Source organism: Rosa chinensis, chromosome 5 (assembly GCF_002994745.2).
Source record: "Rosa chinensis cultivar Old Blush chromosome 5, RchiOBHm-V2, whole genome shotgun sequence".
NCBI classification, from domain to species: Eukaryota; Viridiplantae; Streptophyta; class Magnoliopsida; order Rosales; family Rosaceae; genus Rosa; species Rosa chinensis.
Window position 1 is genome coordinate 7,729,048 of NC_037092.1, and position 24,534 is coordinate 7,753,581.

The 24,534-nt window shown below is 43.2% G+C and overlaps 1 long non-coding RNA gene across 1 annotated transcript; it reads right to left on the reverse strand.

The window, feature by feature from the left end:
* Positions 1 to 21,380: 21,380 nt before the first annotated feature.
* LOC112167435 lies at positions 21,381 to 22,356 on the reverse strand. The gene is made up of 3 exons (XR_005800850.1): positions 22,291 to 22,356; positions 22,060 to 22,125; positions 21,381 to 21,576 (listed from the first exon to the last, which is right to left on the reverse strand). It is a non-coding gene; the product is annotated as an uncharacterized LOC112167435 (long non-coding RNA).
* Positions 22,357 to 24,534: the final 2,178 nt, after the last annotated feature.

The following is a 24,534-nucleotide window of genomic DNA, read 5'->3' on the forward strand; positions in this document are numbered from 1 at the left end:
CTTTCTCCATAGAACGGTAACCGATCGATGTAGATTCCACATGTTTGATGACCCTAAAAGACAGAAAAACTCTAATAATTAATGGAACACAATTATCGGATCCGATTGGCCTGCAGCCTAGCATGACTCGCAGTTAACCACAATACTAAGTGCAAAACATGCATATTTCCAAGGTACTGTTGATTTTCCATCTCCATTGCTCCTCGACAATGGAGCCGGTGCATTCCAACCAGTCTTTAGCGTATGCGTACATTGACCTATCTCTGTGCAATAGTCAATTCATTAGGACTTATTGTGAATTTGTTGATAAAGTGATCTGAGGTTGACATATAAAATCAATCGACAATGGATGGAGTGGCCCAAACGCTTATAAACCCATAGGCAAGGTCCCATATTTGAGGTTCACATCCAAAACCAATTGGCAATGGATGGAGTGGCCCAAACTCTTATAAATTCATAGGCAAGGTCCAATTTTCCCATGTGGGATTTGTATATATTCTCAACACGCTCCCGCATGTGTGGCGAATTTTCAAGCTATACACGTGGACAACTTTGGGTGACGTGTAGCTCGTGTGGCCATGAGGCATGCACACATGGGTAACCCGTTCTGATACCATGATAAAGTGATATGAGGTTCACATCTAAAACCAATTGGCAATGGATGAAGTGACTCAAACCCTTATAAACCCATAGACAATTAAGATCCCATTTTCCCATGTGGGATGTGTATATATTCTCAACATTTGTGAGGGATAAGTTAAACGAGGCATGAGTACCACACAAGGCAACTATATGAGAAAGATCGATTTAGGTCGAGGCCACAGCCAGCCACACAACAAGTTCAAATAGCAACGGAGAGAACTATGTACTCAGTTGCTCTTGTTGATCATCTTGCTGCTGTTGCGGTACTACCATTGTACGGTTAGCTTAAGTGCTTAACCATCAGAATAGACTAAAAATCTCACACCAAGCTCTTCTAGCTTCCTCTCAAATCCCACATCACCAGTGACCCCCACAACATGATCTACAATAAGGTATTAAAAAGCGCGACTTGAGGCGGGATTTCTCCATCAAAACGCCTGTGTTTTCACGGCAAGGCGCAGAGGGGTACAAAACGTACGCTTTTTCCCGTAATGCGCAAAAAAGCGCAGAAAACATGATCAAGGAATACGCGCTGTCGGGTACTCTGGTTTTGCTGGCCTGCTGCAGATTGGAGGATTAGAACTTCTTACTCTCTCCTTGGTGCAGATGGAGAGAAAAATGCAGAGTCCAGTACGTCAATACTTCGATAGACGTCGTTAAGGATCTTGGAGCTACTAGAAGGGGAGGACCAGATATACTTTTTCTCTCCATGGTGGAGAGAGAGGCTCTTATGTCATCTCTATTTGGGGGAAATCAATCAGTTCATGGACTTTTAAATTCACCTTATCCTATTATCCTATTTGATTATATGTTTATCGTTAGATGCTCCATCTTTACTTAAGTACTTATCCTTTGTGCATACTGCATACCATTAGATGCTCCACTTATATTTATACACACACACACACACACACACACACAGATCCTATGCAGAGTGAGGTCTCACTCTGAAATTAACGTGTGAGGTTGGAGTTTAGGGTCACTTTTCGGTCTCATATCCACATCTCGACCATTCAGGTTTTAGGTACTAATGTATAGATAATCTTTGCAAAATTTCAGCCAAATTGAAAATCGTTAAGGTTTCTAACTCAAGGCTGACCCATATATATTTGCTAGCTAGCTAGGTATGTTTTTTACCATCCACTTATATATCGTAAGGCTTACGCCTTAGTGAGGCTTTCCCGAAAACGCCTCGGTTATGCCTCAGCATTTTAAAACATTATTCTACGCAACTGGTCGACCAAGACATCTGTTTGCAACTTGGTTGGAGTTAGTCGTGGCTTTGAACCTCTCTTTTGTGGCTCTCACAGGCACCCTTCCTCCCAAGATAGGTAACTTGTCATTTCTTGTTGAGTTTCTGATCATGAATAACAGTTTTCATGGGGCAAGGAATTGGATTCAACAACTTCGTTGGAGCCATTTCGTCATGATTCGGATCCTTATCCAAACTTCGTATCTTCTTTATGTATGGTAATCAATTTTCAAGTTCCTTACCCAATGATATCTTTAACATATCTACACTGCAAGAAATTGATCTGAGAAACAACCAACTATCAGGTACAGTACTGTAATGTATGTTCTCTAGCTACAGTGCATTAATGATAATTTATTGACTTTAAATTACAGATTATGTATGTTTACTCTTATTTATTTGAAAAATTAAAATTCTCTCCACATCTTGTATATAATTTCTTCTTAGAGCAACAATAATTTTTTTTTCCTTGTCCAACAGCTTCTCTAGTACTTTCTTAACTTTAGGAAAGGAAACTAGATCTCTTGCTTATTGTTGGAGCAAAAAACAAAAAAGGAAAAGAAAGAAAAAAAAAACTCCGGCCTGTTGACAAGATGGAGAGAAAAAAAAAAAAAAACGCTACAGTTAGGGATGGCAAAAATCTCCAGCGGGGCGGAGCTCCATTGGATACTCGCCCCTAATTGGGGGAGAATTCGGGGACAAATGGGGAATGGGGATGGGGATCCCCAATTCCCGCTCTCTAAGATTGGGGATGGTATTGTGATCTCCATCCCCAAACCCGCCCCAATAATATATACAGATATTTAACTTATATATATTTTAATTTATTGTTTATAATATAAATCGCAAATATATACATTTATTACTTTACTTTAATATCTACACTTTGATTTTAATGATATTTTGACTTTTGCACTCACTAAATTATAATTTATGAATTTAATCATATTTTAAATTTATTTTTTTGTAGATTTTGATTTTAAAAAAGGCAATATGAGAAAAAATTATTTTATTTATTAAATTCTTATTGGGGATTTGGGGCGGATTTGGAGGCTTAGTCCCCAGTGGGGATGAGGACGGAGAATCCCCAATATATTTTTATTAGGGATTGGGGTGGGGATGGGGGTAGAGAATGACCCCAGGGATGGGGATGGTATTGTGATCCTCATCCCCAACCCGCGCCATTGCCATCCCTAGCTACAGTAAATGAAAAGAAAGCCTCTAAATGTCCTTGTGAGCCCCGGACATTCAAAAACAATCTAATCATCATTGACGATTGTGTTCAGCAATAATCTTCATTTTCCTTCTTCTTAGGAAAGTTATATATATGTGTGTATATATATATATATATATATATATATATTCACATTAATAAGTAGGATACATAGAGAAATCAGAAAGTCAACAAGGTTGAAGGTGATAACTAAATTACAGTTAGTAAAGGAATATCATTTTTTTTTTTTTGCAAATTAAGTTATCAGTTAGTCAAATTACATGAATTATTAAGGTTATCATCCAGCTCAGCTCAAGGGCGGCACATTATGCTGGTTAAGATTTTATTTCTATATTAGTCATAATTTCCTCGCGCTACTATTAATATAGTTAGTCAAGGAATGTATTTTCATAGTTTCCTAGTGATGCTATGATTATTCCTCACCTGTTTTCTTCTTGGTTTTCAGTCTAGAAAAACAATTCCACACATTTCGATCTCCATCTCCATCCACATATATCGTATATGCGTACGATGGTGAGAACTCGATTCCTTATACTATCGATTACACTGTTGTTGGCTAACTTATTAGCAATAGCAGCACAAACGAATGTCAGCACAGACCAATTTGCTCTTCTTGCTCTCAAAGCCCATATCACTAGCGACTCTCAAAACATGATCTTCACCAACTGGTTCACCACCACCCCTATTTGCAACTGAGTGGGCGTTACTTGTAGTGGACGCCACCTTAGAGTTGCGGTTTTGAACCTTTCTTACTTTGGTCTCACAGGTACTATTCCTTCGGAACTTGGCAACCTATCATTTCTTGTCGAGCTGCACTTGAGAAATAATAGCTTTCATGGTACTTTGACTGAGGTATTGGCTCGTCTGCGCCGGTTGAAGTTGATTAGCTTGGTATGAAACAACTTTACGAGAGCCATTCCATCATGGTTTTGGGTGATGCTTAAATATTTGATATGATTTTGGGTCAGATGCTTAAATATTTAATTTTTTGTATAATAAAGTGGGTGAATTTTTTTATGGTGGCAATATAAAATACCTGATATGTGAGGTTCAAGACAACACGTGTTTCATGTCACCCAACTTAAGTTACATTCATGTGAGGGGCAAAGTTTATGGCCTTCTCTATCTACTTATTGCCGGTTGATTTGGATGTTTAGATTTCTTCATCGATCCACGTTTCTTAATTGAGTTTATGGTAGTGTATATTCTGCCTATTCCGTCAATATTTTTCTTATTTTACTTTGGTCTCACAGGCATTATTCCTCCGAAGCTAGGTAACCTGTCATTTCTTGTTCGTCTGGCCTTCACAAATAACAGTTTTCACGGAACCATCCCCAAGAATTGGCTCATTTGCACCAACTGGAGTTCCTTAGTTTCCAATACAACAACTTTCTAGGACCCATTTCATAATGGGTTTGGGTCCTTATCGAAACTTCAAACCTTTATTTTGCATGGCAATCAGTTTTCAGGTTCCATACCCGCTGCCATTTTCAACTTATCTGCACTACAAGCAATTGATCTGAGAGATAACCAGCTATCGGGTACATATATACATTGTTACATTACACACTAGTCCTCCATAATTAGTATTTTTTATTTTTATTTTTTTTATTTTTTATTTTTAAAGAGGATAAAAAAGATTTCACTCCTACCCCCATGGTAAGTCGAACCCATGACCTCGATCTTAGGTAGTATATTCTTATGTATTAAGCTTATATCTTATTAACAGGAAGAATACCAAGAGAAATCGGATACTTAACTTTACTGTGGGTGATATACTTTGATGGTAATACATTCACATGTATGACTGAGATCAGCTTTGTTGAAGTGCATAACTTACTGGATCATTAACCATGCATAATGCAACTTGTTTATTCATTTAGCTTAATATTAGACCAAAAAGAATGGTTTTTTTTAGCAATGTAGAGTTATATGATTGTGTACATGTTGATTTTTCAGAAATTCTCAATGAGATTGGCTCTTTGAATAAGTTGGAGTACTTGTTTGTGCAAGAAAAGGCTAGAACAGGGACTATTCCTGTGACTTATCTTCAACATGTCTTCTTTAATTATTTTGACCTTACACAGACATAGAACTAATTCTAGTTTGATTAGGCACACATAAGTCGATTTCCTTCAACACTCCCCCTTGTGCCGCTCAAACTTGGTGGTGACGCTTCATCCATTGTTTCGTTAAAAACCTTGCTTGAGTGAAAAACCCTATGGGACAAAAACAAGCTCGAGGAGGAGAAAAAGAGTACAACACGTCCTTCACTCTTCAAGATCGAACATGTAGATATCATAACTCCACCTGATGTCAATATCTCCCCCTGATTACTACAATCATGGGAGTTCGGATAACTTTCTCAATCCGATACTCTTCACATATTTCTCGAAGGTGGATTTAGGTAACGACTTAGTGAATAAGATTATCCTCTGATCAGATTTGATTCACTTCAATCTTTAGCAGTGATTGTTGTTGCTGATTATAAAAGAACTTAGGCGATATAAGCTTGATGTTGTCGCCCTTGATGAAACCTAACTTCATTTGCTCAATACAAGCTGCATTATCCTCATAAATGCATGTAGGTTCATTTGTGGTAGACTTTAAACCATAACTTCCTCGAATATCTCTAATTACAGACCTTAGCCATATACATTCACGAACGGTTTCATGTAGAGCAATAATCTCTACATGATTTGAGGAAGTAGTAACAAGGGTCTGCTTTGTAGACCTCCAAGATATCGCAGTGCTTCCCATGGTAAAGATATAACCAATTTGGAAGAGACCTTTGTGAGGGTCAGAGAGGTACGCTATATCAGCAAAACCCATCAAAACATCATTGTCGTTTTGATTGAGGGAAGTAGGGGGACGCCGACCACCTTGGACTGCGCCGGCGGCGTTAGCATGACCGACGGTCATGCTATGGACTGTGGCAATTTGTCTCTTGGGGTACGGTCCCAAGTTTCTGTCATTCCTCTTCTCTCTGTAGAGATAAAATAGGTCCATATCAATCGTACCTTTTAGGTATCGAAAGATTATCTTTACACCAATCCAATGGTAGCGTGTTGGTGCATAACTATGTCGAGCTAACAAGTTCACTGCGAATGAGATGTCTGGTCTTGTGCATTGAGCTAAGTACAACAATGCGCCTATTGCACTTAGGTAGGGCACTTCGGCCTCTAATAATTCTTTGTCCTCATCCTTTGGACGAAACATATCTTTTCCTAGCTCAAGACTACGGCCAATCATAGGAGTACTCACAAGCTTTGCTTTATCTTCATTAAAGCACCTTAGAATTTTCTGAGTATATTCAGACTGATGGATCAAAATCCCATCACTACGGTGCTTGAGTTCTAAACCGAGACAAAACCGTGTTTTCCCAATATCCTTCATCTCAAATTAGGATTTCAAATATTTAGCAATTTCTTTTAACTCATCTAGAGTTCCAATTAGGTTCATGTCATTGACATAAACTGCTACTGTACTTACATAGGCATTTGCAAACATAATTAGCTATAATGAGCCACGCTCACGCTACCGCCAGCGGTACAGACTCCCACCAAATGAGTGACCTACGGGAGCACAGCCAAGCAGGCTACCGCCTGAGCCCCAACTTGCCCCCAGATAGTTGCTGATGCTCCGCCAGGAGCTGCGCCAAGACAGCATCAGAAGCTCCAGAAGCTGGGGACTGAAGAATGTCAGTCCCACATCGAAAACATGAAGAAGATCAGCTCTTTCTTTACCTATGAAAGGTTCTCTCTTCTCTCCTAATTAATTACGCATTTAATACATACCTACTGTTACTTTGTCAACACAAGCACATTGACTAACTTAGGCATCGAAGAAGAGAAGACCGCCCAACACGGTCTCCCTCTGACGCCCTCTGTATTTCAGTTGACAAGTAGCTGGGGATCTGAGAGTATCATAGGTAGCGGTCCGCCTACCGGACCCGCGTTAACAAAAGTTTAGCTACCGCTGAACTTTAAACATTAACATTTGTGCTGTCTATGGGAATCCTTGAACAAAAGGCCATCCTACCACATCCACCATGACTAACGGTAGCGGAGGAAACGCTGAGGAACAGGCGGATCAGTCCGCCAACCCCCATGCCACCAACCCAATGATCAACGTCAATCCAGCAGTTAAAGTTAATCGTGCACTATTCAGCACGCTGGTCAACCCCAGCGGGGAACCCCAGGCTAGTTCTCAGATCCCGCCAACCCAAACTACAGCGGAGGCTCAGCCGCCCACCGGTGCAGGACCTCGCCGCTATGTATGAGCTGGCACTAGCGGACCTTCACAAAGCAAATCTGGAGCGCGAGCAGGAGTGCAGAGAAAAGGCCGAGACCCAAAAGCAGGTGGCCACACTGATGTCAAAATTTGACGAGCTGAAGAAAGCGCTGAAAGCAAATGCCAACCCAGTGCAAAGCGAACAATCATGGAGCGCCAGACGCAGTCAACCCAACACCGGCGGATTGGTGCCCAGACCAATCATACAGATGCAGGTACCGCTGAACCCACCAGAGATACAGGGAATGGGATCACCTCCTCCACCACGACTAATGTTGGAACAGGAGGCGGAGTCACAACTGAACACCAACTGCTAGGTAATCAGGGCAACAACCGAGGGTAATGTACCTGTCTCTGGGCGAGAGCTGTTTCAGCGGAGCATCCAGGTGGGACCCGATGGAGACACAACCGCCATAATACTGGAATGGATGCAAGAACTAGTGCAAAGGCTAATCAGGGCGGAGATAGGCGCCCCAGCGCCAATACCAAATCCACTCTTCGCATCCAGGCCAGGACCATTCATTGCCAGGATCTTGCATGCCATCCGCCCAGCTCATGCCAAGATGCCAAAGATGGCACATTATATTGACATGACTGACCCCTTTGTCCATATGGACACCTTCAAAAAAGTCACCAATAACAAGGGGTTCGATGACGCCACCCTCTGCCACTTGTTCAGCGAAACGTTAGATAGTGAGGCGATGAGTTGGTTTTTTGAGTGCCCGCCGGGATCCATTGACTCATTTCATGCCCTATCAAATGATTTCCTCTCTCGGTTCATCCTATTGGCTGCGGGACACCACAATACAACTCAGCTATTCAGCCTCAAGCAGGGAGCGGAGGAAACGTTAAAGGCGTTTGTCATCAGGTGGCGTGCGGCAACATCCCAGTGGCGCGATCTTGATAAGACAATGGCGCTGGCAGCTTTCAAGCAAGGACTCTCCAAGGGGCCATTTCTCTATCACCTTAATTACAATCATCTAAACGCCGCTTACGACCATGTCTTGATCAAGGCTGTCATTCATGCACAGGCAGAATTCATCACATATGGAGAAACCCCCCCACCACCACCAACACCTGTAAAGTCCACCGAAACCTTCGCCAGCCATCAGGAAACCGCTAGTAAAACCTATGCTGCGCCGCCAACTGATAAAAAGAGAGAGTGACAACATGCCAATCACCAGAACAAGCGGCAGAAGGACCAACATTGCAATAAGGGCAACTGCTCATTTCATGAGGATAGCTGTAATAAACAGACAGAGTCATCCCAGCGGTACGTAGCGTTCACGATCCTCACAGCCTCATACGAGGAAATATACGACCAGTGCAAGGACCAGATCCCGCCACCACCCCCAAGAAAATACCCAAGGATAGGAAAGCCCAAAAACACTGGCAAGTGGTGCAAATATCATGAGGACAGTGGCCACAACACCAACAATTACAATGCCCTCAAAACAGCCATTGAGACCTTATACCGAGACGGTAAGATGGAACAATTCAAGGTGCACCAACCACCACCCGTGATAGCCAACATTGAGCCCTTGGGCCGCATCAACACCATCGACTGTGGTGCTCCAATCACCAACCTGTCCCAAAGGGAAAAAAAGTGCCATGCCCATGCGAACCACCCCAAGGAGGTGTGCAATATCCGCTATGAGAGGTCTGCTAAACTACCAAAATCTGGTTGGGAGCCCATTACCTTCTCAGAGGAGGAGGAGCGTGGAGTACATCTGCCCCACGATGATCCATTCTTGATCGACGCCGTACTCAATAAATGGTCAGTGGGAAGGATCCTTGTCGACAGCGGGTCCGCTGTAAATGTCATCTTCAACAGGTGATACAACAAACTTCGGCAAAATAGAAAGCTACTGCAGGATCATGAGCCATTGCTTAGCTTCTTCGGTGACGTCACACAACCATTAGGTTTTGACTACATGCGACTGGTTATCGGCGCTAGTCCACGAACGACGGAAATCCATACAGAGTTCATCATTGTGGATTGCTTCAGTTCATATAATGCCATCATTGGTTGACCGACACTTAACAAACTCAAGTGCATCATCGCCGGATACATGCTCCTCATGAAGTTCCCTACTCCCAACGGAATAGGCTGTGTGAAGGGAAGTCAACAATTGGCATGAGAGTGTTATTCCACAACCGTGGCACAATTAGCGCGCTGCCACGAAATCCTAACAGTGGGAAATCATGCAGCGGCACCAAATATCTTTGAGGACCTCAGGGATGGAGAGAAGAAATATGTCAAAAAGGAGCCTGTTAACCCAGAAACATCCTTAAGGATTATCAACATCTCTGACGAGCACCTTGAACAGACAGTACGCATCTGCGCTCAGCTAGACCCAGAGGTAGCGGCCGAGCTCACCCAGTTTCTACTTGACAATGCCGCCGTCTTTGCATGGTCCTATGCTGAAATGCCAGGCATCTCCCTCGAGATCATCACACACAAATTAAGTATCAAGCCATCCACCTACCCTGTCAAGCAGCGGCGAAGGGCCTTTGATGAGGAGAGATACCTTGCAATAGAGGAAAAGGTTGCCAAGCTCAAGAACATTGGATTCATCCGCCAAGTAAATTACCTTCAATGGATTTCCAACCTGGTCATGGTCAAAAAACCCAGCGGAAAGTGGCGAATGTGTGTCGACTTCAAGAGCCTCAACAAGGCATGCCCCAAGGACAGTTTCCCGCTACCTCGCATAAATCAACTGGTCGATGCAATCACTGGGCACAAGCTACTCAGCATGATCGATGCCTTCTCCGGCTACAATCAGATCAAGATGCACCCTAACGACCAAGAGTGCACCTCTTTCACCACCGACAAGGGCCTATACTGCTACAATGGCCTTTCGGTTTGAAGAATGCCGGCGCAACTTACCAGCGGCTGATGAATGCTATGTTCGTTGAACATCTGGGCAAAATCATCGAGGTCTACATAGACGATATGTTGGTAAAGAGCATAAAGGCCAGCGGACAAGTGGCAAACCTCAGAATCATATTCGCCATTCTCTTAGCCTACTGTATGAGCCTTAACCCAGAAAAATGCTTCTTCGGTGCCACCAGCAGCAAATTTCTGGGTTACATAGTCAGTGAATGGGGCACAGAAGCCAACCTTGACAAAGTACAAGCCATCCTCCACATGAAGGCTCCAGAGTGGAAAAAACACGTCCAGAGTCTCCAAGGCAAAGTAACCGCCCTTTCTCAGTTTATTTCCAGACTCACTGACAGATGTCTCCCATTTTTCAAAGTCATGAAGACAACCCACAAAAAGGTCATCGACTGGAATCCAAATTGTGAGGCAGCATTCCAGAGCTTGAAGGAGTACTTGGCAGCAGTTCCGCTCCTTTCTATTCCTGTACAGGGGGAGACATTGTATATATACCTAGCGGTATCACAGTCAGCAGTAAGCTGCGCCATTGTCCAGCGGGACGGCCAGGATCAGCTTCTGGTATTCTACCCCGGCAGAGGCATGAATGGGGCTGAAACAAGATATCTCTCCCTGGAGTAGCTCGCTCTAGCACTCATTGTCGCCGCTAGAAGCCTCCGTCAATACTTTCAGGTCCACACAATCCATGTCTTAACAAATCAACCACTGAGGCAGGTAATGCAGAACCCTGAACACTCGAGGCGGCTCAGCAAGTGGGCCATCGAGCTCAGTGAGTTCAACATTGATTACAAACCAAGAACTGCCATGAAAGGCCAGACGGTGGCAGACTTCATTGCTGAGCTCACCGAGCGACAGGTTGAACCCACCACAGAAATGGTAACCGCTGACGAGCCAGCCCCCCAGCAGTCAGACTGGAACCTACACATGGAAGGCTCCACTTGAGCCAAGGCCAGTAGGGCCGAAGTCATCTTGACAGGGCCAGGGGGACTAAACGTGGAATACGTATTAAAATTCAACTTCAAAGCCTCAAACAACATGGTGGAGTATAAAGGGCTCATCGCTTGCCTACTCCTGGCCATCGACTCAGGGGCTGACAGTGTCAACATATTCAGCGACTCCCAGTTGGTCCTCAACCAGGTCAATGACAGTTTCCAGGCCAAGGACCAACAATTAGTGGCATACTTGGGTTATGTCAAGACACTTCTCAAAAAATTCAAATTCCACACCATCACGCAGATCCTCAGGGAAAAGAACGCCAAGTTTGATTCACTAGCGAGACTAGCAACCGCTCAGCCACACCAAAGTCCATCGGACACAAAGGTGGAATGTCTTGACAAGCCAAACATCACAAAAACCCTAGCGGAGATCTTCAACATTGAGGTCAATCCCAGTTGGATGGACGAGATCATCGAGTACAAACGCAATGAGACATTGCCAGAGGACAAGGTCTAAGCACGACAGCTCAAGTAGAGAGCAACCTTCTACAACATCCAGAATGGCAAGCTTTACCGCCAGGGGTTCACCCATCCTAACCTCCGGTGTCTAACCCCAGAAGAGGGAAAAGTCATCCTGGCAATGATACACGGCGGGCAATGTGGAAACCACTCCTGCGCCAGATCCTTGGCCAATCGCACAATGCGACAAGGCTACTTCTGGCCTACGCTCGGCGACGACGCTAGGAGGGTATCAAGATCTTGCCACAAATGTCAACAATATGCTGATCTCCCACATGCCCCGGCAGAACCACTGTCTATCATCATTGGTCCATGGATTCACTCCACGTGGGGCCTGGATTGATGGGAAAATTCCAAACCACCAAAGGCCAGTTCAAGTACATCATTGTCGCCATCGACTACAACAGCAAGTGGATAGAGGCAGAGCCACTGACGGCAATAACTACTGCCAAGGTAACTCACTTCTTCTGGAAGAACATTTATTGCCGCCATGGTGTCCCCCACACAATCATCACATACAACGGCACACAGTTCAACAATAGGGAACTCATATCTTTCACCGCTAACCTGGGCACCAAGATGAGTTTTGCATCTGTCGCTCACCCCCAAACCAACGGCCAGGTCGAAGCAGTAAACAAGATAATCAAGAAGTTGCTAAAAAAGAAGCTCGACGACGCCAAGGGTTTATGGATGGAGAAGCTACCAAAAGTTCTCTGGGCCATCAGGACTACCCCAACTTCCATCTCTGGGGAAACACCATTTTGTATGATGTCGTCCTACCTATTGAGGTATCCCAGCCTACAGCCAGGGTCGAAGCCTACTGCCCCGAGACCAACGGCGAAGGCGTCAATCTCGACAGGGACCTCCTAGAAGAGAAACGACACAAGGCCCATCTGCACAATTTGCAAAACAAGCAACGGGTCTCACGTTTTTATAACGCCAGAGTCAAAACCCGGAACCTCCAAATGGGGGACTGGGTAATGAAGGAAGTTATTCCGCCACCAACGACACTCTGCCCAACTTGGGAAGGTCCATACAAAATTGTGGAAGTCGTTAGTCCCGGCACCTTCTACTTAATGGACAAGCATGGCGTCACAACGACCCACCCATGGAATACCGAACACCTTCGGTATTACTACAAATAGTCAGGCCGCTACCCTAGAGCATCTTGGCTTAGCTAAATTTTTGACTCAATATTTAGCTAAGGGAAGCTACCCAACGGGTACAACCCCGCGTTTTATAAACACTGACATATCAGTTATCAATGAAACGAGGAATTATTCAAACCATGGTCGCCAAGTTCAAGCACAAGAATTATAGGGCAACGCCAACAAAGTTCGGCGGACTACGTCTGCTACATTGTGCACTTGGAACAATTTTAATCCCTTTAATGTTTCATTGAATCACAAAATAGCAGTCAAAACTCTAGCGGTAAAAGCAACATTCAAACAACAAATAATCAAAAGGCATACGACACTGAAAATTCTCACACTTCCATCCATGAAGGGTCGGGACTACCCGCCCAAAATTAGTCAATTACAAAAAAAAAGAGCAAAAGTACATATGCAGGCCTCGGCGGCATTACAATACAAAGGTATCGAGGGCAGGGTCTTCAACAATTTTCAGTACCGCCCTGCTCATCCTCGACGGGCAATGCTCTTCACCCTTGGCTGGTCGTTGCCGCGCACCCATATGACTTGTTTGGTTGGAGCCATGCGCAGTCAGGCTGGGGGTCATGATGGTCCCGTCCGGCCGGGTACGATCAGCCACAACATTGGCCCTGGAGACCTCGGACTAGGCAGGCACCGGTGTCCGCTGGGAGGCCTCCGCCAAGTCATCATCACTCTCCCCAGTGCCGGAGCACAAGCCGGGCTGAACCGCCAAGGACCCGCCCCCTGGGGCTGACAGCTTGCTAGGTGTGCTGGCGGACCCGGACGCTTCGCCCAATCAATGGTGCCCTTTTTATTCAAAAGCTCCACATTGGCAACAACACCGGCCTTCGCCGCATCTATCAAAACTTGCTTGTACGCTGCAGACTGCTTAAAGGCATCCACATTGGGGGCCTCAGCACCGCTCCTCTCGGTCTCCAGTTGGGCAGCCACACCCTCTAATCTTTTTACCACGGCGGATTTGGCGGCAGAGTCTTTCTGAAGAATGTCAATCCTCTTAACCTTGGCCGCCATCTGCTCTTTCAGCTGAACTATGTCCTGCTGAAGCCAGTTGATGTGATCAATCCGCTCAAGGTTTTGCTCGATGACAATTTTCAGCTTGCCGCGAGCATCTGAGGCATCGCATTCCGCCTTGGTCAGCTGCCGCTCCTTATCCGCCAGTCTGGCCTGAGAATCCTCCAGTTCCCTCTGCAGGACTTCGAGCTCTTCCCGCAACTGTCGCTCCACCTAGGGCTGCCTCGAGGCCGCTAGGAAGAATTCATGTAACCAGAAAGACAAGTGGCCAAAGGCCGAGCTAAATGGCGACTGCTGCAGTACCATTGGACAGACGGTCCCATCGAATTCGCTGAATCCCAGCCTCTCGCAGAGGTGGAACAAAAACTCCCGCTTCGGTTCGGCCAGGAATTCGGCGTACGCGGCGAACGAGTCCTGGTCACTCGTCTGCACCTCCTCGCTGGAGGGCGCGGTCACTTTTGGCGGAACCTGTCTGGCCTTTTTCTGCTGATGGGCACCGATGGTCTCCGCGTCATCTCTTTCCTCTTCATCGGAGTCATTTTGGCTACGCCTCCTCTGTAGCACCGCCCGTGTGGATGCAGCGGCGGCAAGCCTTGACCTCTTCTGTGGCCCCAACCCCGCAATGGTGATTGCTTCAGCCGGCGGCACCACTTTCTCCTTCTGCGGCCCACGCCGGCTAGCGGGCATTCTCTCTCTTGGCTGCACCGTTCTAACCGGGGCCTTGTTCCAGCCGGCAGCCCCACGGTCCACGTCAGTTCCCGCCTAAACGACGGGCGAACCGTAGGCACCAAGGTGAGAGTGGTGCAGCATCAGTAGCACCACAGAAACCTCAGACTGACATAGCGCCAGTGTCTCGGGATCAACAACAGTCTTCTGGGCGGCCAGCCCAGAGGCGTACATGCTCTCCAAGAAGTTGTTGATCTCGGCACGGTCCATAGCTTTCTTAAACACCTCACAGCTCGCTCTGTTACCCAGCGGAGAATCTATACAAAAGAAACAGTTAGCCTGACAAAACAATGAACTAAAACACACACCCGCAGATGGTACTTACCAAGGGCTCATGTCAGCTGTTGATCGACTAACAACTCCCACCCGGTGAGTAGGCGAAGATCTAGCAGGTTGCGGTTCTGCCAACAGCCTCGAATTCTCGCCACGTGGCACTCTTCGTCACTCGTCAGGTTATAGCGCAGACCCACTGCACAAAAAAAAAAAGCGAGTCACTACAACCTGAATTATTGTACAACCAAAACCAACCCTGAGCAGCGGAAGCCAGCGACAACCTCAAATAGGTTGGAATTCCTACTTAATCCTGAATGTCGGCTCCCCCTCATTCGACCCCGCTTGATACTCCCATCCGGCGGTGGCAACGCAGAAGGTCCCCCACCAAGGTGACATGGAATCCATCAAATTTTCGACTAGTTTGGGCGCCCCCTGACGACGACTCAGGTTTACCTGCCCACTGCAACCTTGGCGCCGCACATATATTAATTCATAGAAGTGTAACACCTCCGCCACTGTTGGACCCTCACAGCCGGACAACCGCCATAGCGAGTTGAACGCCATCAGCAACCGCCACATGTTAGGGCAAATCTACCCAAAAGAGAGGCCAAATTCGCAAACCAAAATCTGGAGATTTGGCAGTAGCAGGAATGTCACTCCCAAGCGGAAGATCACCTCATGCACGGCTGCATGACTGGCTGGCAAGACCGACGCTCTCTCATCCTTCAGCGGCTGTCGCAGCTTCATAACTCTTGACAGGCGGAACACCCGCTTCACACTGTCGACGGCGGCCACCGTCATCGGCCCTCCCTCCTCGTCAACCGCTGTACCGTCACGGAGAACCCAGGCTGACTCAACCTCTTCCCCGCCAGCCTCTCTCACCCCATCAGAGGAGCCGCTAGCGGCGCTATTGCTCGCCAGCTTATCCTCCCGCCTTTTGCTAGTAGCGGCATCCTCTCCTGCCCTAGAACTCTCACGATGACCAGCATGACAACTTCCCAGGGTATGGTCTGTTACGGTGCAATGTCTAGCGGTTCGGACAGGGAGGTTCCTGCAGGGGCAGACGGACGCAACGAGTCAATAAACACCCTATCCGCCACGTTGAGCGACTCATCAGACCTGGAACCCTCACCGCTCGAGATCTCTACGACGCTAGCCATCCCAAAATCCTAAAACTCAAACCAGTCAGTTTGCACAGGATCTAAGCTATCCCTTTATCAGTTGCATCCAGGAGCATCAAGAACAATTGCCTAGAAAATACCAAAACAAAAACAAAACGCACCCATATACTCGACCCAGATTCGACCATCCAGCAAATCCCTAAACCGCAACTCTCTATCCAACACCAAAACCCATCCCCAAAACTCGCTTTACACCCCTCAGAGCACACCGGGGAGGAACAGATAGTACCCCAAATCCAAAAACCCAGAAACTGACAAAAGCAAACACAGAAATCCAATAAAACAGGGATGAGATTCAGAGTACCAACCTCAAAAGTGAAGACTTTGGTGCGACCGAAGGCGCTTCTCTTCACTGTAGGAGATCTTCGTGCTCAAAGATCGATAACTTCACGGAATAGTAGCAATCTTCTTCTCAGAACGCAGGGTGAAGCTTGAAGACGATGACACTAGATGAAAAGTACGAAGTGTCAAACCTCCAGGTTTCCCTCTCTTTTATGTCAACATCAAACTAATCTAGGCCGTCCACTGAAAAACGACATCGCACCACAATCGTACACGTGCCCCACAAACACACTTACTCTCCGGATTGCCTCGGTTACAAAATCAGTAACTACTCACATTAATGGCGAAGGGACGGGCGTGCTGAAAAGACGTTATCACACACGCTAACCTAATCTGTGATGGCCACGTGTCGGGCATTGTCAAACGAAGCTTCTACCTGAAGTAACCACTGACGAGGAAGACTACGAACCGACGGAGTCTCCGCTAAGCGCAACACCGCTAGTGAAACTTCTCTCTTTCCCTTGCAAACGAGATAGTCTCCGTAAGCGCAACCCCGCTAACAGAACTTCTCTCTTTCCATTTTGCAAGCTAGATAGTCTCCGCTAAGCGCAACACCGCTAGCGGAACTTCTCTCTTTCCCTTGCAAGGGAGATAGTCTCTGCTAAGTGCAACTCCGCTAGCGGAACTTCTCTCTTTCCATCTTGCAAGCGAGATAGTCTCCTCTAAGTGCAACACTGCTAGCGAAACTTCTCTCTTTCCCTTGCAAGCGAGATAGTCTCCTCTAAGCGCAACTCCGCTAGTGGAACTTCTCTCTTTCCATCTTGCAAGCGAGATAGTCTCTGCTAATGCAACACCGCTAGTGGAACTTCTCTCTTGCCATCTTGCAAGCGAGATAGTCTCCGCTAACACAACTCCGCTAGCAGAACTTCTCTCTTTCCATCTTCCAGGCGAGCTAGTCTCCGCTAAGCGCAATGCCGCTAGCGAGACTTCTCCCTCGGCACGTAGGAAGAAAGACCGCTGACTGCAACGCCATTCACAGGGCTGCCGCCAGGGAGGTCCTAGCAATATTGCCGGCCACTTACAGTCAGCGGATGGACTCCCTCCAACGGCGCTTCCCGAGACAACGATCGCAACGCGACCTTGCAATCAAAACAGGGTCCTCCGAGACAGGTAGGCGGACGTGTCAACACAGTCTTCGACGGCCCTGATCAGGCATGTTGACCCCTGATTTGGGTGCTTAGATGCAACTTATGCGCAATAAGGGCACGATCATCAAAGAAGTGGGAAATATTTAGACCCGAAATTATCGTACCATGGGGATTGACAAGAAAAATAGCATCAAACTATTTACATGCCCGGCTCGGAACAATCAAGCCTAAAATGGTCAAGAGAACCACAAGTGAATGCGGAAACTCACAACCAAGTGGTATTGACAATGAAAGTGGTTTATGAAATTTGATTTTGATTGTGAAAAATAAAATTGACAATTGAAAATTAATATTGCAACTAAAGATAAAGATAATAGAAACTTAACAAGATATGGAAATTAGGTCACTAGGGTATCCTCCTAGCCAAATCTAATGCATAAATATGCTCCGACAATGGTCATTCAATTCATAATGGCATCAAGACCATACCCAAGGCTTTTCAAGGCTCATGAGTCATTAGATTCCTTAAAGGGTATTCCTACTCCGGATCAAGGGTTGTAGAAACTCAATTGGGACAATCTAGAGCCTTGTTAGGGCCTCTAGTTGCACCAAAAGGCGAAGAGTCCTAGAATCAAGGTTCCCAAGTTACCCAATACGGCAATCGAAATTGGTATTGTAGCTAACCATGTTCTAAACAAGTGTCCTAGCTATAAATTAGAAAAGTGATTATGTCCCCTAATTTGTTCTAGACATGCTCATCTACACATTCAAGAGTTAATCAAGCTCCTAAGCATGCATCTAAGTCAAATATTATAGAATAGAACATATGCCAAACACAAAATTGAAAATCATTAAATCAAAATATATTTATTACATTAAATCCATGCTAGGGCTCAAACCCTAGCTTCCTAAATAGACTACTCACAACCCATCAACAAATCAACAACAATATACATCAATTAAAGAGGGAAAAAGTAAAGAGGAGTGAGAAGTAACAAGAACAAGTCACAATTGCTATAGAGCAAATATGACAAGCCTTGATTTATGCCTTCTCACTTTTACCCAATCTCAAAACTTGAAGTCCCTTGAAATCTCTTGAGAAATTGATGAGGATTTGATGAGAGGAAGTGAGGAAAATAATGGGAGGATGGTGGTGTGGCTGTTGCGCAGAGAGAGAGAGAGTAATGGGATCTGGTGATATCTTGGTGGTGGTGTGCGGCAGAAGGGGAAGAATGGGATTGAATAGGGTGAGGTCGGCCACTGTTCGTCTCTAAGAGAGAGGAGAGAGATATTAATTGGTGTGGCCTCCTTTTTGTGGCCAAGAGAGAAGGAGAAAGGATCATGGTCATGTGCTGCACGTGACCAGAAAGAAAAAGAAAGAGGAAAAGATGGCTAAGACGTCATCAGCATGCCATCCCACAATTAAGCTTAATTGTTAAGGGTGATGTCATGATGACATCATCCATTAGTTTTTTTTTTCTTTTCTTTTCTTCTTTCTTGCTTTTTCTTCTTCTTCTTTTCATCTTCTCCTCTTCTCTTCTCAATATAGTTTTGCACATAATCGCAGAGGCAATTAGATTCCGCTCCCTTGATGGCGTTGACCATGGTTGACCCGCATTGACAATTTCGTCCTTTTATCGGAAACTCCATTTTGCTCAATTTTCGAGTCATTTTCTTTCGATTTCCGCATCTCCGCTTATTTTCTACAAGTAAATAAAAATAGATTAACTACATTATAATTGACTTTAGGACTAACTAATTTATCGTATTTTATATACAATTACATGCATAAAAATGCATGTAATCACACCCCCACACTTGAACTTTGCTTGTCCTCAAGCAAACTAAATGAAATATAATCCGAAAATCTAATAACTCATAAACATAAAGGAAGTGTAGTATTAGCCTTTCCAACCATAACCCTCGGAGAACTAATTATGTATATGACCATGAAGTAGACGTAAGCACAACATAAGATTTTTGAATTTGTAAGGTAATTAAGATGCACGTGTAATAGATGCTCAAGTATATGCATGTGTTGACCATGTGTCAAATCAATCCACCATAATCAAATAGGAGTCTAGAAGACCCAACATAACCCGCTAAACTCATATAGGTTCACTACATATTACCGCTCAAGTGTTTATGGGCTATATGTGTTTCACTCAAAAGCAATTTCACAACATGCGCCGCCATATGCTTGCTCTTTGATCTTATCTCCGATAGGTAACCCACAACATTCAAGATTAAGAGGTCTTTTATTTGGTTGTAATGGGGCTAAGGGCAAGTAGCTATAAGAAATGAAGGATACGGAAATACAAAGTCCATAGAAATCGGTGAAGCAACTCTCTCTTCTAGAGATTTAAGACTTTTGCTTTCAAATGCTAAGTCATTCACTCTAAAACCCAATGTACAATCCACACTATACTACGTAATACTCAAATATATATATATATATATATATATTTTTTTTTTCTTTCTTTTCTACTTTTCTTTCTTTTTATTTTCACAACTTCTTCTTCTTCTTCTCTCTCTCTGTTTTTTTTTTTAGAATTTTCTTTTCTATACAAATCACTCACACTCACCCCCACACTTATTCTTTTGTAACCTCACACTTTTGACTTTTCTTTTCTTTTGAAGCACTCAAACATAAAGTCATTCTCTCAAATCGCTTCACCAACTACCATGGAAGGGTAGGATAAAAGTATATAGGCTAGGTAGGAATTTGTGGTGCAATTGAACAAAAAGGCTAAATATATAAATAGGCTCAAAGTGGTAATCTAATGGTAAATATTTTTGGGCACATGCTTCTTTGGCCATGGTGGTATATAGTCATAATGCCTCCATCCTTTCAATCATGTCGCAAGCTAAAAGTAGTCTCGAGAGGTCTTAAGCAAGTTCTAGATACGCAATGTCATGAAATTGTACACACATGAAAGAAAAAGTGAATGAACGATGCATACACATTCAAGATATTAGGCTCAAAAGCTCACAAATAAGGCATGCAAGTTACTCGAATAATCTATATGCTTCTCTAACTATGATGACCAAACCTAACATAGGCTATGTGCACACATATAATCAAGCATAGATCACATATACACTTAATCACAAAACAAATTCAATGTCCTAGATCATGCTCAATCTATCCACAATCACAACAAGTTAAGTCCATGGCTCGTCACACTACAAAAAAAAATTACAACCGCCACAGCGCCCTGCCGTAGCTAAAAACTGTTTTGCCGTCACAAAAAAGCATTTGGGTTGACTCTGCGACGGCAAAGCTTCTGACGCAGTTGGTGGCGTCGCCAATATCTTTAGCCATGGCAAAATGCCGTTGCTGACCACTTTTGCGACGGCAAAGAGCTTTGCGACACTTACTCTGCGACGGTTTCATGCTACCCCTAATGCCGTCGCCATTACAAAATATAATACGGCAAATTTCCGTCGTAGCATAATTAATATTAAGATAATTATATTACTTCCCGCCAAAATTTGTTTCCTACCAAATTTGTTTCCCGCCAATTTTTGTTTGCTGCCAAACTAATTTGCTTCCCGCCAATTTTTCAATAGCAAATTTTGCTACGGTCTCGTTGCCGTAGCTTCGGTGTGGTGTTATATAGAAATATATTCTTGGCTATGGCAATTCACCGATGCTAGTAGCCAACCTGTTTTTTTTTTTTTTTTTTTTAACAAAACCTGTATTTTGCAATATCCAAGAATGGGATAAAAATATCAATACACAACACATATATTGTTCATTAACTTATCTATTTCATTGCAATGTAATTAAGTTGTTGCACTATTAGTATAGGTAATTAGAAGAAGTACAAATTAAGTTATGCCCAAAACCAAGTACCTAATGAAGACAACCAAGAGTAACACTTAACAAAAATATGCAATAACATATTGAAACTCAGTCTATTGCTCTATCACTGCTTGAATCTGGATTCCCTTCTTCTCCTACAGACTCCCTCCGAATTTCATGGTCACTAGTTGCATCCGGAACCTAAGACATCAAAAAAATAAATAAATTGATATATCATTTATGGCTTTGCATATCACCCTTTTTCAATGTTACACCATAACCCAATTCCAATAATTAATATCGCAGGTTGCACCATGAGCATGAATTATTAAGAATACTAACAGTAAATAAGCATTCCACCATGAGCATTCAGCAAAGCCACATCATTTTTTCCAAAACAAAGAAGATCGAAAAGAAGACAGCAACTAATTAAATGAAAAACCAAACTCTAAACACCCCCAATCACTTGCACACAACATGTGGCACCTAAAGAAAAAAGGTCACAGAATTATATGTAAACAAATGATGGGATCTGAGCAGCTTCAATGTAAAAATTCTACCTCTCTCTTCTCTGCCTCTTGTTTCCTTCCATCTCTCTCTTCTTCTTCTTCTCCGAGAAGTTCAAAAGATAACTAAAAGTTATATCAATCATGAAGGAGAGAAATATCAAAGATAAGAACTCACTTAGTCACTGCTGGCCATTGTACTTGTACCCAAACTCATTGTCTCTGCATCAATCTGGCAACTTATCTAACAAACCAAATTAAACCAAAGATACAGGTCAGAGAAGACTCACTTGGTTTGAACCCCTTATATAAATTCCAAATCATCCAGACCTGAAAATTAAAAAAAAATACTAAATCTTCAATTCAAGGACTCAAACTTTAATTGGAAATCTGCATGAGCATGCCTTACCTTTGTATTTCTCAAAGTCTTCCTCTTTCTGTTTCGATCATGACAATTGCATTTGAATGGACCCCTGCAAATGCAGAAGAGCAAAATCATGAAATTGATCCATCATTTTCTCCCATTTATAGCAAATAAGCTGCATATTAAACCAAAGTACCAAACAGTATAAAGTAAAAACTCAACCAAAATGTCTTTATAGTTCATTTGCTCTACTTATGTTCCATTTTATATCTGTTCATAACTTGATATTATTCAAAGTTACACCACTATTGTGATCCTAATTGTCATTCTTAGAATAAAACCAACCCAACCAATTCTTAGAAGGAAAAAAAAATTGCAAAAACAAAAATATAGATTTCAATTATGGTAAAATGTTCCAAGCAAAGATCAGATGAGTGTCAAAACTAAATTTCTTTCGAGCTCCTTGAACAAAAATTATAGCTTTGAAAGAAAAAATGAATCAAACCAGTGGAAATCATAATTGCGATGACATGAAAAGGAAAATATAATTGTGCAATTGGTAAACACAATTTGATGGAAAAGGAAAAGAAAATGGAGAGGGAAATTTACCTGGAAAAAAAGAAATTAATCATCTCTTCTAGCAATGGTGACTGCACAATTTCATATTAAAAAAAAACAAATTAAAATTAATATACCTATTCTTAATTGAAAAGCCCTATACTCTGTGAACTGAGTCTGAACTGAAAATTGCACTTGGTGCTGCAAATTTGATGGATGAATGAAAATTGCACTTGCTTCTGCAAATTTGATGGATGAATGAAAATTGCACTTGCTGTTGCAAAGGGTCTTGATCAATGAACTGAGCCTGATCAAAAACCATGTTATAAGGGTTAGCATGTGATAAGATTAATCAATAAACCCTGTTATAAGGTAATGTCAGTTCATGATCATTTGCTAATCTGCAAAGGGTCTTGATCAATAAACCCTTCACTGCATATCACTTTAAAAGGTATAACAGAATCAATATAGTTGTAACTAGCAATTGATATAAAGTATCTAATGATGACTCCATTGGAAGACCAAACCAACTCATTCTAAAGGAAGAGCAAATAACATTTTGTTCAAATTTTGGCAAATGAAAGGAACAGAAAGTGACTACAAATGATAGATGAGTAATTTGGCACTTGGAGTATCATCTTTGCTATTTGTTTATGCAATATGAAAGAAGGTTTTGTTGGTAGCAGTTAAAACAATTGAATCCAATGGTGATTAACATCTCAATAAACCTCTTATTACTTTTGGTGAGATGTTGCAAGGACAAGAGAAAAAAAAGTAATGATAATAATATAAAAGTCAAAATAAAAAGTCACAGCCTGGAACTGAAGTAATTGAAAAGAGCAGGACTCTTGCTTACACTTATTAAAAACAAACACAAACAAACAGATCAGGCATTTTTAATATCTCAAACAAGTGCACATGCCCAATATAATTACAATTCTAGATACTGATTGCAGAAAAAGAAACAACCCACCATCGTACAAAATCGTGCAGCTCCAACTTCTGACCACCATTACGTTGAACTCATTTTGCATCTACAAATCTCTTCTCCTGGTAAAATACAATTACCAAGCCTTAGACACCAAACAATAAATGGAATCTGTAACTGGAATATAGTGATCCCTTTAGTTTATTACAAGATATATATGATATACCTGGGAAACCTAGCCCTGCAACAATTCGTGCCGCTCCTCAATATCTGTTAATGAATTCATAAGTTCGGTGAGTAGATTTACTTTTGTTTCTCTGATAATGAAAAATATAAAGTTAACATCAAGTTTCTCATCTATCAACGTGTTCACTTACCCCTAAAACTGAAAAGAGGAAAAACCATAGTTCCCACAGAAGAAGAAGAAGAAGAAGAAGAAGAAGAATTAGAGAAAATAATATTACCTATAAAGATGGAAATTGATAATTGCACTGAGAAAATACTCGGTGTGATTGCAGTCGGGTCTGAGGAGATCTTTGGAGCTCCTTGAACAGAAATTATAGCTTCGAAAGAAAAAATGAATCAAACCAGTGGAAAGATAGGTCAACAGTCTCCAAATGTTTGGTATATGACTTTACACACGGAAGATTGTATGATATTCCCCTGTATAACACTACTGAACTGCCTGATCTCCATATAACCAAACCTCCAGTTTTACTCTGGCACAGAATAGAAGATAACCCTAAATAAGTTACCAGGACACTCAATTCTTGAACAACTTATTAACAATATACAACATAGCT